Consider the following 19297-nt stretch of genomic DNA (forward strand, 5'->3'; position numbering starts at 1 on the left):
GGTAACAACACCTGAAGGACAATAGAATGAGTGTCCTCCAGGGTAACACCACCTGAAGGACAATAGAATGAGTGTCCTCCAGGGTAACACCACCTGAAGGACAATAGAATGAGTGTCCTCCAGGGTAACAACACCTGAAGGACAATAGAATGCGTGTCCTCCAGGGTAACAACACCTGAAGGACAATAGAATGCGTGTCCTCCAGGGTAACACCACCTGAAGGACAATAGAATGAGTGTCCTCCAGGGTAACAACACCTGAAGGACAATAGAATGCGTGTCCTCCAGGGTAACAACACCTGAAGGACAATAGAATGAGTGTCCTCCAGGGTAACAACACCTGAAGGACAATAGAATGAGTGTCCTCCAGGGTAACAACACCTGAAGGACAATAGAATGAGTGTCCTCCAGGGTAACAACACCTGAAGGACAATAGAATGAGTGTCCTCCAGGGTAACAACACCTGGAGGACAATAGAATGCGTGTCCTCCAGGGTAACACCACCTGAAGGACAATAGAATGAGTGTCCTCCAGGGTAACAACACCTGAAGGACAATAGAATGAGTGTCCTCCAGGGTAACAACCCCTGAAGGACAATAGAATGAGTGTCCTCCAGGGTAACAACCCCTGAAGGACAATAGAATGCGTGTCCTCCAGGGTAACAACACCTGAAGGACAATAGAATGAGTGTCCTCCAGGGTAACAACACCTGAAGGACAATAGAATGCGTGTCCTCCAGGGTAACAACACCTGAAGGACAATATAATGAGTGTCCTCCAGGGTAACAACACCTGAAGGACAATAGAATGAGTGTCCTCCAGGGTAACAACACCTGAAGGACAATAGAATGAGTGTCCTCCAGGGTAACAACACCTGAAGGACAATAGAATGCGTGTCCTCCAGGGTAACACCACCTGAAGGACAATAGAATGAGTGTCCTCCAGGGTAACAACACCTGAAGGACAATAGAATGCGTGTCCTCCAGGGTAACACCACCTGAAGGACAATAGAATGAGTGTCCTCCAGGGTAACGACCCCTGAAGGACAATAGAATGCGTGTCCTCCAGGGTAACGACACCTGAAGGACAATAGAATGAGTGTCCTGCAGGGTAACAACACCTGAAGGACAATAGAATGAGTGTCCTCCAGGGTAACAACACCTGAAGGACAATAGAATGAGTGTCCTCCAGGGTAACAACACCTGAAGGACAATAGAATGCGTGTCCTCCAGGGTAACAACACCTGAAGGACAATAGAATGAGTGTCCTCCAGGGTAACAACACCTGAAGGACAATATAATGCGTGTCCTCCAGGGTAACAACACCTGAAGGACTACAATAGAATGAGTGTCCTCCAGGGTAACAACACCTGAAGGACAATAGAATGCGTGTCCTCCAGGGTAACACCACCTGAAGGACAATATAATGAGTGTCCTCAAGGGTAACACCACCTGAAGGACAATAGAATGAGTGTCCTCCAGGGTAACACCACCTGAAGGACAATAGAATGAGTGTCCTCCAGGGTAACAACACCTGAAGGACAATAGAATGTGTGTCCTCCAGGGTAACACCACCTGAAGGACAATAGAATGCGTGTCCTCCAGGGTAACAACACCTGAAGGACAATAGAATGCGTGTCCTCCAGGGTAACAACACCTGAAGGACAATAGAATGCGTGTCCTCCAGGGTAACACCACCTGAAGGACAATAGAATGCGTGTCCTCCAGGGTAACAACACCTGAAGGACAATAGAATGAGTGTCCTCCAGGGTAACACCACCTGAAGGACAATAGAATGAGTGTCCTCCAGGGCAACAACCCCTGAAGGACAATAGAATGAGTGTCCTCCAGGGTAACACCACCTGAAGGACAATAGAATGAGTGTCCTCCAGGGTAACACCACCTGAAGGACAATAGAATGAGTGTCCTCCAGGGTAACAACACCTGAAGGACAATAGAATGCGTGTCCTCCAGGATAACAACACCTGAATGACAATAGAATGCGTGTCCTCCAGGGTAACACCACCTGAAGGACAATAGAATGAGTGTCCTCCAGGGTAACAACACCTGAAGGACAATAGAATGCGTGTCCTCCAGGGTAACAACACCTGAAGGACAATAGAATGAGTGTCCTCCAGGGTAACAACACCTGAAGGACATTAGAATGAGTGTCCTCTAGGGTAACAACACCTGAAGGACAATAGAATGAGTGTCCTCCAGGGTAACGACCCCTGAAGGACAATAGAATGCGTGTCCTCCAGGGTAACGACACCTGAAGGACAATAGAATGAGTGTCCTCCAGGGTAACAACACCTGAAGGACAATAGAATGAGTGTCCTCCAGGGTAACAACACCTGAAGGACAATAGAATGAGTGTCCTCCAGGGTAACAACACCTGAAGGACAATAGAATGCGTGTCCTCCAGGGTAACAACACCTGAAGGACAATAGAATGAGTGTCCTCCAGGGTAACAACATCTGAAGGACAATATAATGCGTGTCCTCCAGGGTAACAACACCTGAAGGACTACAATAGAATGAGTGTCCTCCAGGGTAACAACACCTGAAGGACAATAGAATGCGTGTCCTCCAGGGTAACACCACCTGAAGGACAATATAATGAGTGTCCTCAAGGGTAACACCACCTGAAGGACAATAGAATGAGTGTCCTCCAGGGTAACACCACCTGAAGGACAATAGAATGAGTGTCCTCCAGGGTAACAACACCTGAAGGACAATAGAATGTGTGTCCTCCAGGGTAACACCACCTGAAGGACAATAGAATGCGTGTCCTCCAGGGTAACAACACCTGAAGGACAATAGAATGCGTGTCCTCCAGGGTAACAACACCTGAAGGACAATAGAATGCGTGTCCTCCAGGGTAACACCACCTGAAGGACAATAGAATGCGTGTCCTCCAGGGTAACAACACCTGAAGGACAATAGAATGCGTGTCCTCCAGGGTAACAACACCTGAAGGACAATAGAATGAGTGTCCTCCAGGGTAACACCACCTGAAGGACAATAGAATGAGTGTCCTCCAGGGTAACAACCCCTGAAGGACAATAGAATGAGTGTCCTCCAGGGTAACACCACCTGAAGGACAATAGAATGAGTGTCCTCCAGGGTAACACCACCTGAAGGACAATAGAATGAGTGTCCTCCAGGGTAACAACACCTGAAGGACAATAGAATGCGTGTCCTCCAGGGTAACAACACCTGAAGGACAATAGAATGCGTGTCCTCCAGGGTAACACCACCTGAAGGACAATAGAATGAGTGTCCTCAAGGGTAACAACACCTGAAGGACAATAGAATGAGTGTCCTCCAGGGTAACAACACCTGAAGGACTACAATAGAATGAGTGTCCTCCAGGGTAACAACACCTGAAGGACAATAGAATGCGTGTCCTCCAGGGTAACACCACCTGAAGGACAATATAATGAGTGTCCTCAAGGGTAACAACACCTGAAGGACAATAGAATGAGTGTCCTCCAGGGTAACAACACCTGAAGGACAATAGAATGCGTGTCCTCTAGGGTAACACCACCTGAAGGACAATATAATGAGTGTCCTCAAGGGTAACAACACCTGAAGGACAATAGAATGCGTGTCCTCCAGGGTAACAACACCTGAAGGACAATAGAATGCGTGTCCTCCAGGGTAACAACACCTGAAGGACAATAGAATGCGTGTCCTCCAGGGTAACAACACCTGAAGGACAATAGAATGCGTGTCCTACAGGGTAACAACACCTGAAGGACAATAGAATGCGTGTCCTCCAGGGTAACAACACCTGAAGGACAATAGAATGAGTGTAGAATGCGTGTCCTCCAGGGTAACAACACCTGAAGGACAATAGAATGCGTGTCCTCCAGGGTAACAACACCTGAAGGACAATAGAATGAGTGTCCTCCAGGGTAACAACACCTGAAGGACAATAGAATGCGTGTCCTCCAGGGTAACAACACCTGAAGGACAATAGAATGAGTGTCCTCCAGGGTAACAACACCTGAAGGACAATAGAATGCGTGTCCTCCAGGGTAACAACACCTGAAGGACAATAGAATGAGTGTCCTCCAGGGTAACAACACCTGAAGGACAATAGAATGCGTGTCCTCCAGGGTAACAACACCTGAAGGACAATAGAATGAGTGTCCTCCAGGGTAACAACACCTGAAGGACAATAGAATGAGTGTCCTCCAGGGTAACAACACCTGAAGGACAATAGAATGCGTGTCCTCCAGGGTAACACCACCTGAAGGACAATAGAATGAGTGTCCTCCAGGGTAACAACACCTGAAGGACAATAGAATGCGTGTCCTCCAGGGTAACACCACCTGAAGGACAATAGAATGAGTGTCCTCCAGGGTAACAACACCTGAAGGACAATAGAATGCGTGTCCTCCAGGGTAACACCACCTGAAGGACAATAGAATGAGTGTCCTCCAGGGTAACAACCCCTGAAGGACAATAGAATGAGTGTCCTCCAGGGTAACACCACCTGAAGGACAATAGAATGCGTGTCCTCCAGGGTAACAACACCTGAAGGACAATAGAATGAGTGTCCTCCAGGGTAACAACCCCTGAAGGACAATAGAATGCGTGTCCTCCAGGGTAACGACACCTGAAGGACAATAGAATGAGTGTCCTCCAGGGTAACAACACCTGAAGGACAATAGAATGCGTGTCCTCCAGGGTAACAACACCTGAAGGACAATAGAATGAGTGTCCTCCAGGGTAACAACATCTGAAGGACAATATAATGCGTGTCCTCCAGGGTAACAACACCTGAAGGACTACAATAGAATGAGTGTCCTCCAGGGTAACACCACCTGAAGGACAATATAATGAGTGTCCTCAAGGGTAACAACACCTGAAGGACAATAGAATGTGTGTCCTCCAGGGTAACAACACCTGAAGGACAATAGAATGCGTGTCCTCCAGGGTAACAACACCTGAAGGACAATAGAATGAGTGTCCTCCAGGGTAACACCACCTGAAGGACTACAATAGAATGAGTGTCCTCCAGGGTAACACCACCTGAAGGACAATAGAATGAGTGTCCTCCAGGGTAACAACACCTGAAGGACAATAGAATGCGTGTCCTCCAGGGTAACAACACCTGAAGGACAATAGAATGCGTGTCCTCCAGGGTAACACCACCTGAAGGACAATAGAATGAGTGTCCTCCAGGGTAACAACACCTGAAGGACAATAGAATGCGTGTCCTCCAGGGTAACAACACCTGAAGGACAATAGAATGAGTGTCCTCCAGGGTAACAACACCTGAAGGACAATAGAATGCGTGTCCTCCAGGGTAACAACACCTGAAGGACAATAGAATGCGTGTCCTCCAGGGTAACACCACCTGAAGGACAATAGAATGAGTGTCCTCCAGGGTAACAACACCTGAAGGACAATAGAATGCGTGTCCTCCAGGGTAACAACACCTGAAGGACAATAGAATGAGTGTCCTCCAGGGTAACAACACCTGAAGGACAATAGAATGAGTGTCCTCCAGGGTAACAACACCTGAAGGACAATAGAATGAGTGTCCTCCAGGGTAACAACACCTGAAGGACAATAGAATGAGTGTCCTCCAGGGTAACAACACCTGAAGGACAATAGAATGAGTGTCCTCCAGGGTAACAACACCTGAAGGACAAATCCATGAACACTCCCAACAAAATGCAGTTTTTATGGGATACAGTATGTGTGTAGGATGAATTAGCTTTGCTAAAGGAAAAAAAAGAACTGGGGACCATGACCCAACATATTTGAACTAGGGGACCCCCCCCCCTCACTCTGATAAGCACTTTGAATGTAGGTGGGCTTTCGATTTACTTTGACTCGCTTCCAAATGTGACGATAAAATTGAATCCTATTCAAAGGGCTGTGACTAAAACTTAAATCCAAAATCTGCTGTCAAAATCACCACTGATGTATACAGAGGGTAATGATCGTCATTTTTCGACCGCGGTCGAGATCATGGATTTCACAATGCCACGCCAGACCACCCGGTCCTTCATTGCCATCCGCAGTTCCTGCTTTACTGATGCATGTGTCCCTATAGCGATGACATCATGTGTCCCTATAGCGATGACATCATGTGTCCCTATAGCGATGACATCATGTGTCCCTATAGTGATGACATCAGGGAACGACAGTTTTCTACCTCTGGTCTGCTTTGAGGCAGGACTCCAGAGAAGAAGGGAAGATATAACCTCATTGTCAGCTCTGTAGCAGTGGCCGGGAAACTGTGTTCTTCTGGATCGGACTAGTGAAGAAACACGGGGAAGGTTGCCGTATATTAGATCAGTCGATGGGTGGACCAGTGAAGAAACACAGGGAAGGTTGCCCGTATATTTGATCAGTCGATGGGTGGCTCTTCCAAGAGATATTTTTGCGCTCTCATTAGAAGGCGCGTGTAAGTGCCATCTAACCGTTTCTCAAATTTCTTTGAAAGTGTCCATGTCTCGGAGCCATAGAGTAGAATCGGCTCGACGGTCGTCCTAAATATTTTCTAAAGGTGACTCCCCACTCCTCGCCGGGTGAACCAAAGCAATCTGTCTCTGTAGCTGCATGCTCACCCACAGAGCCCCCAGGTCGCTGCGTTCGCTGGCCTGACCTCTCCGGGACCTTCGCTGCTTCGCACAAAAGGATGTGTCTGTCAATACGGGTTTTTCATGCATCACTTATCCCTCGGCTGCTCTGCCTCCCATCCTCCCCGGCTGAGTTGAAACAGCTAGACTATCTTCTTCACGGGCACCATAGTTTCACTATAAATGCTACGCATTTACCCCTCTTTTTCAGTCCAAACGTAGTACATGGATTGGACATGTAAGGCCTACAGTCAGGAGGGGGGGTGAGTCGTGATGTTTCCTGAACGTATAAAAGCGGCGTCCTGCCGTGCGTCTCAGCGTGGGGGAGGGGTGGGGGGGGGTTGCGTCTCAGCGTGGGGGAGCTATGCATGCGTGCGTTCGTTAGCCGCTAATGAGAGCTATAGCGCGCGCGGCGCGGCGCGGCGCGTGGCGGGATGCTGGCTCTGTGATCACGTACAGCTTTAATACTCCCTTTAATCAAGGTATAGGCGCCTATTTTCGCAGCCAAGTGGAAGATCAGACATCAAAGACCCGACAAACTGCATTCTTTTGATCAACTGTAGACTAGAATGTTATCATATTTAGTCCTGCAGTGCTTCCCAAAGTTGAGGGAGTTCCTGGGGGTCCCCTGCTTCTAAATGATAATTATAGGAACCAAATGGACCCTTATGGGTCTGTGTATCTCAGAGAGTGTACAAATGGAACCATTTGGGTCCATTTTAGCGATGCACAATTAATCGGTAGCATAATCGTAATCGTCCATATCGTCCATAAAGATGCCATATCGATATCGGAACAGTCTCAACATAATACAGATTGGTTTTCCCCAGCAAAAAAAATTATTAAAAATAAATAAATCTGGCCTGGGCCGTGGCTCAGCGGTTCGACTCCCGATCCCGACGGCCTTTACTGCATGTCACCCCCCCCCCCCCCCCTCATCTCTCTCCCCCATTTCCTGTCAGCCTACTGTCTGTCCCTCCATAAAATATATAAAATAAAGACGAAAGCCGGGAAAAAAAAAGAAATCTACATTTAATTTGTGTACTCATCTCATTCAGTTGTGAAAACAGACACTTGGAAAAGAGTATATGCTATTTATTGATTAATTGATTAATTGATTGAATACTTTATTAACAGGCTTTGGGCCAATAAGCCCCTATAGGGCCTATAGGCTTGTTTCCATTGTGGTCCTCTGTATAATATCGGACTCGGTCAGAATCGGTATCGGCAGATATGACCCCTGCAAATAATCGGAGATCGGATATCGGTCATAATTTCATAATTGTGCACCCCTAGTCCATTTGGTTCCATTTGTACACTCTCAGAGTTAAATTAACATCCCCCCACACACACACTCGTCTGACCACTAAACGCGGCAGCCGGACATCTGGGTGGGCTGTGAGGGGGAGGGTCCTGATTAGATCCAGGGTGGGCTGTGAGGGGGAGGGTCCTGATTAGATCTACAACCTCGTAGCGCGGCACCGAGTGCCGCGCTACGAGCTTGTAGGTCTGCTATTTTGGAAAAATCGTGAAAATGTGGCCCAAATGTTTGAATATATATATTATTTCAGAGCGAACGTTTTTAACTCATATCTTTGCTTCTGAGGGGGGTCCCTGGATCAACATATTTTCAGATGGGGGTCGGCAGCCAAATAATACATTTTTGGGGTCCTTGACATGAAAATGTTTGAGAACCACTGACATAGAATCACTGACATAGAAACATAGCCGTTTTTCAAGAAAACTGTCAGGATTTAGAAGACATTTGTAGAATCGTCCTCGGGTATAAATGGGATAATCCATTGAGACCTGCAGGACCAGATTGTATAAATGTCTTCTAAATCATGGCAGTTTTCTGAAAAAAACTCATGTTTCTATATCAGTGGTTCTCAAACTAGTTCATGTCAAGGAAGGAACCCAAAAAATATATGTAATTGTCCGCCGACCCCCATCTGAAAATATGTTGTTCCAGGGACTCCTCCCCAGAAGCAAAGATTTGAGTTAAAAACGTTCACTCATGTGAAAGAAAGATTTCCACACGTTTTCACGATATTTAAAAAAATAGCAGATCTACAAGCTCATAGCGCGGCACCGAGTGCCGCGCTATGAGCTTGTAGAGCTGCTATTTTTCAACAGCTAAAGTATAACATAATGGTTAAAAGTGGTTAAAAGCTCTAAATAAGGCGACACACATGCGTCCTCAGGTCAAAGTGAGATATGGTATTCCGGGGGCATCATCCGGGGGCATCATCCGGGGGCATCATCTGGGGGCATCATCCGGGGGCATCATCCGGGGCCATCATCTGGGGGCATCATCCGGGGGCATCATCCGGGGGCATCATCCGGGGGCATCATCCGGGGGCATCATTCCGTCTCATCCTTAATACGGACAACAACGCTATACTCTCCTGCATGGCAGACTCTTTGCATATCAGCGCCGGGCCCGGGCGGGTCGACGCCGGGCCCGGGCGGGTCGACGCCGGGCCCGGGCGCGTCGATATGTTATTAGAGAACAACCTCCCTTAAGGCATGTCAATTAATTCAGCTGCTGTCAGCCCCCCGGCCCCCTCCCGTCCCCCCACCCCTCCCTCCTCCCCCCCGGGCCCCGCTGGGGGCCGTGGAGCCGAGCGCTGTTGTCTCTCTTTAATGATGGCGCCTGCAGGACGTCGTGGCGTGACCTCACGTTGCTGCTTCAAGGTTCCACGTCGACCACATTATAGCCTTCCCCTCTCGCCGTTTAAAACAACAGATTATTACCTCCTTCACCAAGCAGATAATTAATGTCTATAGGCCAGGGGTTCTCAACGTTTTTGGCTGGGGACCCCCGAAAATGCCATGTGTCGCGACCCCCACCCTGCCCCCCTCCCCACCACCAATACAAATGGATCGCTACAATCTAACAATAAATGCTCCAAGTCTCTGTCTTTCTTAGGCCTCACTCAGACTTTTAATGCATTGCTGCATGCTTGCTGTATGAATGCTGTGAGTGTCATGGCCGCCCCAATGCATTTCCAATGGAAGTCACATGGTTTGAGGACTACATTTTGGACTACAAGCTGTATGGCTTTCGGCTGCGTTTCGACATGCTCCCCTCTCCCTCATACAACACAAGTGTCGTGTCAGACCATGTGACTCCCATTGGAAATGCATTGGGGCAAGCTGTGTCACACCCTTTGTATACAGCAAGCACAGAGCAATCTGCAGCGACCATGTGAGTGAGGCCTTAATCTTCAACACAACACAAATTCAACACACGCATTCCACCCCTCCACAGGGGGTGCAATGCCCGGTGTCGAGTCCGTCGGACCCACGGTTGTCCAGAACTGCCCTAAGAAGGCCTCTGCAGTAAAGGCCGTTGCGATCGGGAGTGGAACCCGCGGCACACTGCCAGACTGGATTACCACCAGCCAAGGTGCCTGGACCGCTGAGCCACGGCCCAGGCCCTGACATCTTTCTGACGTCTGTATAGACTCCATATTTGGGCATGCCTTATTATTTAGGCCACGAAAAAGGAAGTGAGCCCAGTGTCCATGACATCATGGACTCTTACTAAAACACATGATATTACCCACATACAAAAAAACCCAGGAAAGTGTTTCTTGTCTCCCAAACATCATTAAAATAAGATCATGTGGTTGCAAAAAGGGGTGGAGTGTCCCTTTAAGTATTCTCCTGCCTCGACACGCTGTGTCAGCAGGCGTTCATCATTTATATGAAAACACATCGAGTCGCGGTCGCCGTAATCCGTTGTGACAAAACACGATTTTTTCTGACAGCAAGGACGTGCACACGTAGACATCAAAGGGGGCTTCAGCCCCCTGCCCCTTTTATCCCGTCTGTAAAACAACTGCCCTCTCCAGACCACGAATGCGGCATTTTACTACACGGTGAAAGAAATGCAAATGCCCTCCATCTCCTTTCCATGCCAGCATTCAGGGAGTCTCCTGAACTTGAACGCAGTATTTTGCATTGAACAAAATCCATGTCGTTACACCTGCATCTCCACTGGGTTGCGCCCCGAAAATAGCTGATCTACAAGCTCTCAACGCGTCGCAGCGCGACGCGTTGAGAGCTTGTAGATCAGCTTTTTTCGCTATTTTTTTTGTCTAAAAGTGCCCTCTTACGGGATGTCAGCCCCTGCCCCTCTAACACTGTCTGCACGTTGCCTGCATGGGGGACAGATGACAGATCTGTCACCGGGCGCATTTGGGGGTTAAGGACCCCCAAAATGACACTAATTAGGTACTGTACAAATATACACTCGTATAAAAAAAGTGTGAAGTGAGGGTTCAGGTTCAGGTTCAGGTTTATTTGTCATATGTATAAATACAAGTATAAATACAATGAAAATTATTTTGCTCAGAGCATTCTCAGTCTTACATACATACACAGGACATAGACAAACATCTATAGTGCAAAGAAAAAGACAAACACAAAAAAAGTGCAAGTGGGTGACAATCATAGAGTATATAAAAGGATAGAGACTGAACTGGCGCGAAGCTCCGCCCCCCCAGCTATTCATGTCAGTGGAAGTTGCTCAGTGGTGTTTTGAAGCACCCGGAAGACTGCCGGAAGTACCGTCTCAGAACGTCTACTTCCGCATTTGACCACCAAATTTTGGTGGTCAAATGCGGAAGTGCAACCGAGTGCTCAATGTTAAAGCCCAGCTGCACGGGGTTTCCCGGTCATGAATCCACGGGTCCGCCTGTAGTCCCTCCTCCTACCACTAGGGCCGAGCGCCTCAACGTTGAATAGCCTCACTGGCCCCTTGGTGACAATACAGTGCAATACAGTTCAAGTTCAGCTGTTCAGCAGCCTGACTGCCTGGGGGAAGAAACTGTTACTGAGACGGGTGGTGCGAGATTTGATGCTCTGGTAGCGTTTTTTGGAAGGGAGTTGTTTGAACAGGGTATTTGCGGGATGGCTGGTGTCGTTCTTATCATTATCTTTGTGTACTGGCACACCCGCCAGTGGACCGCCATTTGAAAGAGACATGGCCAAAGCACTTCCGGGGGTCCCAAGCCAAAAACGTTGAGAACCCCTGACCTATAGAGGTTGTTTGATAATAGTTTTGTCCGCTTGTAGTTAGCTAGACCTGTGCCTGTCGGCCACCGGCCTACTTGGGAACGATGCAAGTTCGGGTATGCAGTACCCGTTGTCATAGCACCCGCTTTTACCGGCTGTGTCCCCTTTGTTCCCATATATGGAGATCTCTGTATCTGCCTGTGTCTGAAGAGTGCAAACTGACTGTGAAAAGTGGACTGGTTAAGTAATCAAATGTGTGCAGGTGTGGGGTTGCCGTGGAAATCAATTGGCAATAGGCAGATGCTGGGACTACAGGCGAGGGGACTTATAGGCTTATAGGCGTTAGGTCCACTGGCAGAGCCTGCTTGACCAGAGCCTTTTGTGGCGATTCTGGACAACCGTGTGTCCGACCGACTCAAGGCCGGACACTGCGCCCCCCTGTGGTGGATGTGGAACGCGTCTGTCAAATGTGAAGTCGGTGGGACGAACGGTTCTCGAGTTATGTAGATTACAGACGCATGCGCGCACGCACGCACGCACGCACGCACGCACGCACGCACGCACGCACGCACGCACGCACACAGAGAGAGAGAGAGATGTGGCGTATTTATTATAAGATGGGGTTGAAATGGAAAAATGTGTGATTCATAGGCAGCATCTCTCTCTCTACCACTCAAGGACTGACTCATGAACTGTTTGTGAGAGCGGAATGTTAGCGAGGGAAAAAGCTAGCCTGAATGAATGAATGAATGAATGAATGGTGTCAATGGATCGATGAGGCGGAGGTCAGAAGAAAATGTCAACTGTGTTGTTTCTTGTCACAATGCAATGCACTTAACGCTGGACTCACGTTTTTATCCCCTCAAAAGGGGAGTGAACTATGGTGTCGCCACAGTATAGCAGTCGTTGTATTGAGTCGTGCTTCCAGCTTTCTCTCCATCTCTCACAGAACAACCTGCTGGATCCAAACCAGTCAGGATTCAAGAAGGCACACTCCACGGAAACTGCACTCCTCGCAGTCACAGAAGCACTACATGCTGCCCAGGCTGCTTCCCACTCTGCAGTCCTGATTCTCCTAGACCTATCGGCGGCATTTGACACAGTGAACCACCAGCTGCTCCTAGGCACCCTAGCTGATCTAGGCATCGGCGGGACGGCGCTGAAGTGGTTCTCCTCCTACCTCTCTGACCGGACTTACCAGGTTTCTTGGAAAGGTTTGCTATCATTCCCCCGCACCCTCCAAACTGGGGTCCCACAGGGATCTGTACTTGGTCCCCTCCTCTTCTCACTGTACACTAAATCCCTTGGCACCATCATCTCTGCTCACAATATATCCTATCACTGCTATGCCGATGACACACAACTGTTTCTATCCTTCCCCCCCTCTGCCACCCAGGTAGAAGAACGCATCACTGCATGCCTGGCTGACATCTCACAGTGGATGTCTTCCAACCACCTCAAGCTGAACCCAGACAAGACTGAGCTTCTGTTCTTCCCAGCTAAGTCCTGCCCTATGCGGGAGCTAACTATCTCCGTAGACAACGCCCTGGTAAAGTCTGTCCCGACAGCCAGGAACCTTGGTGTTGTCCTGGACAGTCAGCTCTCGTTCAAAACACACATCACAGCTGTCACTAGATCCTGTAGGTTTACACTCTACAACATACGACGAATTAGACCGTTCCTCACCCAGGAGTCAGCCCAGCTCCTAATCCAGACAACAGTCTTGTCAAAACTTGACTATTGTAACTCCCTCCTTACTGGCCTACCGGCATGTGCACTTAAGCCCCTCCAAATGATCCAAAATGCCGCAGCCCGCTTGGTCTTCAACCAGCCAAAATTCTCACATGTCACCCCCCTTCTCCGCTCCCTCCATTGGCTCCCGGTCGCTGCCCGCACAGAATACAAAACTCTGATGCTGGCATTCAAAGCAACCAAAGGCATGGCCCCCCCATATCTCACAAGTATGATCGTACCCTACAAACCCTCCCGCGCACTCAGATCAGCCAACGCAGGGAAGCTGGAGGTACCTTCACTAAAAACGCCGGGACAACGCTCCACATGTCCCAAACTCTTCTCCCTTCTGGCTCCAAAACTATGGAATGCACTTCCCATCACAGTCAGAACTGCAGCCTCACTCCCAATATTCCGCCGTAGTCTGAAAACCCACCTCTTCAGACTCCACCATGGCCCGTAGCACTTGCCCTAGCCTAGCCCCTTAGATAGCACATTATGTAGACTTAGATAGTATTTTAAACAGACTTATAGCTTGTTACGTAGACAGCTCTAGAATTGCACTTTATGTAGTCATAGCACTTTATAGTACACATGTATAATATATTATATAGTATAGTATGTATAGTTTACATAGATACTCCACTGTTACGTTCTTAGTCTAGGCATGATTCATGATAACTACTTTTTATATATGTGATGTATGCCATGCTTTTGTTATTGCTTAATGTAAGTCGCTCTGGATTAAGAGCGTCTGCTAAATGCCTAAATTGTAATTGTAAATTGCTTCCATTAGAAATGTACTGTACCCATTCTGCATACTGTTAATAAATACTTCAATCAATCAAACTTTAACATGCTACGCTAAAAAACAGGCGAGGCAGAACTATACCGATGCTGAAATGGGAGAAAGAGCTCCGGAAGTATTTTGATTCCAAAGCCCAGCAAGGGGTACATGTGGCCTTTATACACCTCTCTGGCCCCCATACCGTCCGTATCCGGCATCCCGTCTTTTATTTGTGTGTTTAGTTTTTATTTTTATATTTTATTGACCCCATGAGCCGACACACTAGCTTCCTCCATTCTCGGAGCTAAAGTGGTTTTGCGCCCCGTGGCGGACGGCGGAGATGGCGGGAATATTATAACAAAGTGTGAGCGATGGATTTCCTGCCCACGTCTGCTTTGAAGAGCGAGAGAGAGAGAGAGAGAGAGAGACGGAGTTGATCGATGGACCAATACCCCTCTGTGTCCTCCGTCTTCTGTAGGTGGTGCCCCGTGTGCGGCGCGTTGTTTGATTCACTTTGCCTCCCGCCGTTCCAGGTAATATATGTCACCCTCTCGGGGTAGCCTTTGGCACACGGTGATACGCAGGCAGCCCCGCGTCTTCATAAGGTTACGTTACCTTTCTTTCATTTCTTTGTTTCTTTGTTTCTTTTCATTTTACGACTGCCGGAGTCTCCGTTAAAAAGTCACTCTCGTAGTGTAGTTCCCCTGCCCCCCCCCCCACCCCCCACCCCCCCCCCCCCCCCCCCCCCCGCCTCACTCTTAATTTCGTTGACTAAAAGAATGTTCGTCGACTCACTCGAACCTAAAAATAAACTAAGCTATGATGAGTAAAGCTAAGACTAAATATATTGACAATTTACAAACTAGACTAAAATGTTAGGGTGGAGAAGAGATCCAGTAGAACTAAAAGTAATTTTATGTTTGGTTGCGCTCAGGTGTTCTGCTCTAAAGAAATAGCAGATCTACAACCTAGCAATGTGTCTGCCTGCCTGTCTGTCTGTCTGTCTGTCTGTCTGTCTGTCTGGCTGGCTGGCTGGCTGGCTGGCTGGCTGGCTGGCTGGCTGGCTGAGTCGATGCTGCCCTTAACATAGTCCTCGCCTATATCTCACCTATAGCTGCTCTTCATCTGCCTTATTGGCACACAGCCGCACACTTTTCCCAGGCTTGCAAGTCTCGGGACAGTTCAGATAAATCTGCTAAATCGGGGAGGGGGGCATAATTGATTCCCTCTTGTTCTTGCCTCTCTTAACCACCACCTCCTCCCCCCCCCCCCCCCCCCCCCCCCCCCGTCGGCTGTTCAACTTATTCAAGCTCAAGTGCATCTTAATCACCAAGCCTTCCCAATATAATACCTTTCTATGTCTGTTTTCTATTGCTCCCCGCAGCGCACGTCCTCTTAATCTCTTAAGACCTGGAACACATTACCGTGTGTCAAGTTATAGCTTTTAACCATTATTTTAGATTTTATTTTAGATCTTCGGAATATATATTCTTTCACAGCAAACGTTTTCTTTGCTTTGCATCTGGAGGAGGGGGGGTCCTGGAACAACTCATTTTGAGATGCAGGTCGACGGCCAAATATATATATATATAAGGGTTTTTGACATGAAAGGTTTGAGCACCACTGAGTCATAGAAACATATAGATTTTCTATACGATAGGATTGAAGAATTTTCTAGAATCGGGTCCTTATAGGCCGCCGTCCCCCATCTGAAAATCCTCCTACTCTCCTCCTCCTCCTCCCCCTCCCCCTCCCCCTCCCCCTCCCCCTCCCCCTCCCCCTCCTCATCCCCCTCCTCCCCCTCCTTCCCCTCTCCTCCTCCCCCTCCTCCTCCTCCTCCCCCTCCCCCTCCTCCTCCCCCCCCTCTTCCCCCTCCCCCTCCTCCTCCTCCTACGCGGCTAGACGCGGTGGCGAGAAGAAGAAGAAGGAGGAGGAAAGGAGCCCCTCTGGGGAACGCCGTCGCCGCCACTTCCTGTTGGTATGCAGAGCGCGTCCTGCTTCCAATCAGTACCTCTGAAAGGCTTGTTACTAATGGTCCCCTAGGAGGGGAGCGCGACAACACACCCCGCATACGTATACGCACAGGCAGGCAACGCTCCTGCTGCCACAGAGCCTCGTTCGCTTGCAGGTGCGCTCTCTCTCTCTCTCTCTCTCTCTCGCTCTCGGGGGGGGCACCGGGAGTGTCACAGCTTGTTTTCCGTCCTTGTCTTTGTCGGAGGTTTAAGACATTGAGACCCGAGACTATAGCAGCAGATGCTACGAAATCATGTCTTCTAAATCGTGGCAGTTTTCTGAAAAAGAAAAAAAATAATGTTTCTATGTCGGGGGTTCTCAAACTATTTCACATCAAAGGACCCCCAGAATGATCTGTATTTGGCCGCCGACCCACATCTGAAATGATGTTGTTCCAGGGACCACCGCCCCAGAACCAAAGATTTGAGTTTAAAAACGTTTGCTGCGAAATAATAATATATTCAAAGATTTGCAGCACGTGTTCACGATGAAAAAATAGCAGATCTACAAGCTCGTAGCGGGGCACTCGGTGCCACGCTACAAGCTTGTAGATCTGCTATTTTTTTTCCAAACAGCTAAAGTATAAAACAATGCTTAAAGAAGTGGTTTAAAAGCTATGAGGCGACACAGATGCGTCCTCAGGCCTCAGTGGGTTAAATTGGTATATAATGGCTGCAAAATGGAAATGCGGGGCTATTCATCTGGCGTTTTATCGTCTCGGTGGAACTTTCTGAGTGCTTAATCCTTTCAGGACGGGATCGAGAACCCCCTTTTGATGTTTTAAACAATATGTTAATCTGTAGCTACGAGCTTGTAGGTCTGCTATTTTTGAAAAATCACGAAAATGTGGCGCAGATATTTTAATATATATTCTTTGCTTCTGTGGGGGGGGGTCCCTGGAACAACATCATTTCAGATGGGGGGTCCGCGCGGCCAAATACATATCATTCTGGGGGTCCTTGACATGAAAACGGTTGACATAGAAACAGAAACATAGGGTTTTCAGAAAACTGTCAGGATTTAGAAGACATTTTTTTAGCCTCAGGTCTAAGTGGGTTAAACGCCCTGGCGCACAACTTTATTCACCATCGTCCACGCAATGAGGCACATGCACGGCTGTTGTGCAACACACGCACACACACACACACGCACGCACACACGCACACATGCACACGCACAGTGCTTGCAGAAATGTCACAAAAATATTGTATCGGCCATAAAGGACATTATTCTGGAACTAACTTATACAGTAGCAGGCCTTAAAAAAACACGTTTTTGTTTTTTGTTGTATACATGGTAAATGGTGCATCTATGTAAAGCGCTTTTATCCAAAGCACTTTACATAGATTGTGCATTACATTCACCCTTTCACACACATATTCATACACACCTTCGTTTTGAGTGGACAATACTATCACCAGAAATGAACACACAAGGAGCTATAGTACATAGTACACATAGATACTCGACTGTGGCTCAAGAGGTAGTAGAGCAGGTCGTCCAATGATCCATGGGTCGGCGGTTCGAATCCCGGCTCCTCCTGTCTACATGTCGAAGTGTCCTTGAGCAAGACACTGAACCCCAAATTGCTCCCGATGTGCTGGTTGGTACCTTGCATGGCTTCCGCTGCCATCGGTGTATGAATGTGTGTGTGAATGGGTGAATGTAATGCACAATCTATGTAAAGGTGTATGGATGTGTGTGTGAATGGGTGAATGTAATGCACAATCTATGTAAAGGTGTATGAATGTGTGTGTGAATGGGTGAATGTAATGCACAATCTATGTAAAGCGCCTTGGATAAAGGCGCTATATAAATGCACCATTTACCATTTTACCATTTACTGTTACGTTCTTAGTTTACGCATGTTTCATGATAACTACTTTTTATATATGTGGTGTATGCCATGCTTTTTTGTTATTGCTTTATGTAAGTCGCTCTGGATTAAGAGCGTCTACTAAATGCCTAAATTGTAAATTGTAAATTGTATAGCCTTGAATGACCATAACAGGAGCATGACAGGTCTATGTAAACAGGTCTACAACTCTCAGGGCCCTATTTTGCGTGTCTTAAGTACCAGGTCTTATGACTTAACTTAAGACCTGGAGGCGTGGTCAATGCTGTTTGGCCACTCAGAATAGCCAAATGGCATTGATCACGCCTCCAGGTCTTAAGTTAAGTAATAAGACCTGGTACTTAAGACACGCATAATAGGGCCCTCAGAGTCATACGTGTATGTATGGGGGGTCTTTGTACATAACTCTCCGAGTCATACGTGTATGTATGGGGGGTCTTTGTACCTAACTCTCAGAGTCATACGTGTATGGGGGGTCTTTGTACCTAACTCTCAGAGTCATACGTGTATGTATGGGGGGTCTTTGTACCTAACTCTCCGAGTCATACGTGTATGTATGGGGGGTCTTTGTACCTAACTCTCAGAGTCATACGTGTATGTATGGGGGGTCTTTGTACCTAACTCTCCGAGTCATACGTGTATGTATGGGGGGTCTTTGTACATAAAACTCTCCCAGTCATACGTGTATGTATGGGGGGTCTTTGTACATAAAACTCTCAGAGTCATACGTGTATGTATGGGGTCTTTGTAAATAAATGTTAGAGAACCACTAGTACTAGTTGGACTCCTTTGTGCCATACAGTAGTGTCATGGTAAATCTGTGGAATACATATTCTGAAAACCTGGAGACTTGACATTCAATAATTGTCTCTTATGATGTGTAATATTTGTGTTGCTTTGATGTTGTTTTACTGATGCTGTTTGTGTCGATTGTACGCTTGTTTTATGATCGTGTAATACAGCACTTTGGTTGACCTTCTGGTCTTTGTAAATGTGCTCTAGAAATAAAGTTTGATTTGATTTGATGATCAAAATAATAATCATAATGGATTGGTGTGTAAAACAGAATATCTAAAAGGCTCCACACGCGGTCAGATTGTGTCTGTGTGTACGTTGTGATATCGGGCGCTGAGTTGAGTCGAGGTAGAAAGAGCTGACAGAGCTCGACGTCCACACACACACACACACACACACACACACACACACACACACACACACACACACACACACACACACACACACACACACACACACACACACACACACACACACACCCCGGGCTTTC

Source organism: Electrona antarctica (genome assembly GCF_951216825.1).
Source record: "Electrona antarctica genome assembly, chromosome: 20".
Lineage (NCBI taxonomy): Eukaryota > Metazoa > Chordata > Actinopteri > Myctophiformes > Myctophidae > Electrona > Electrona antarctica.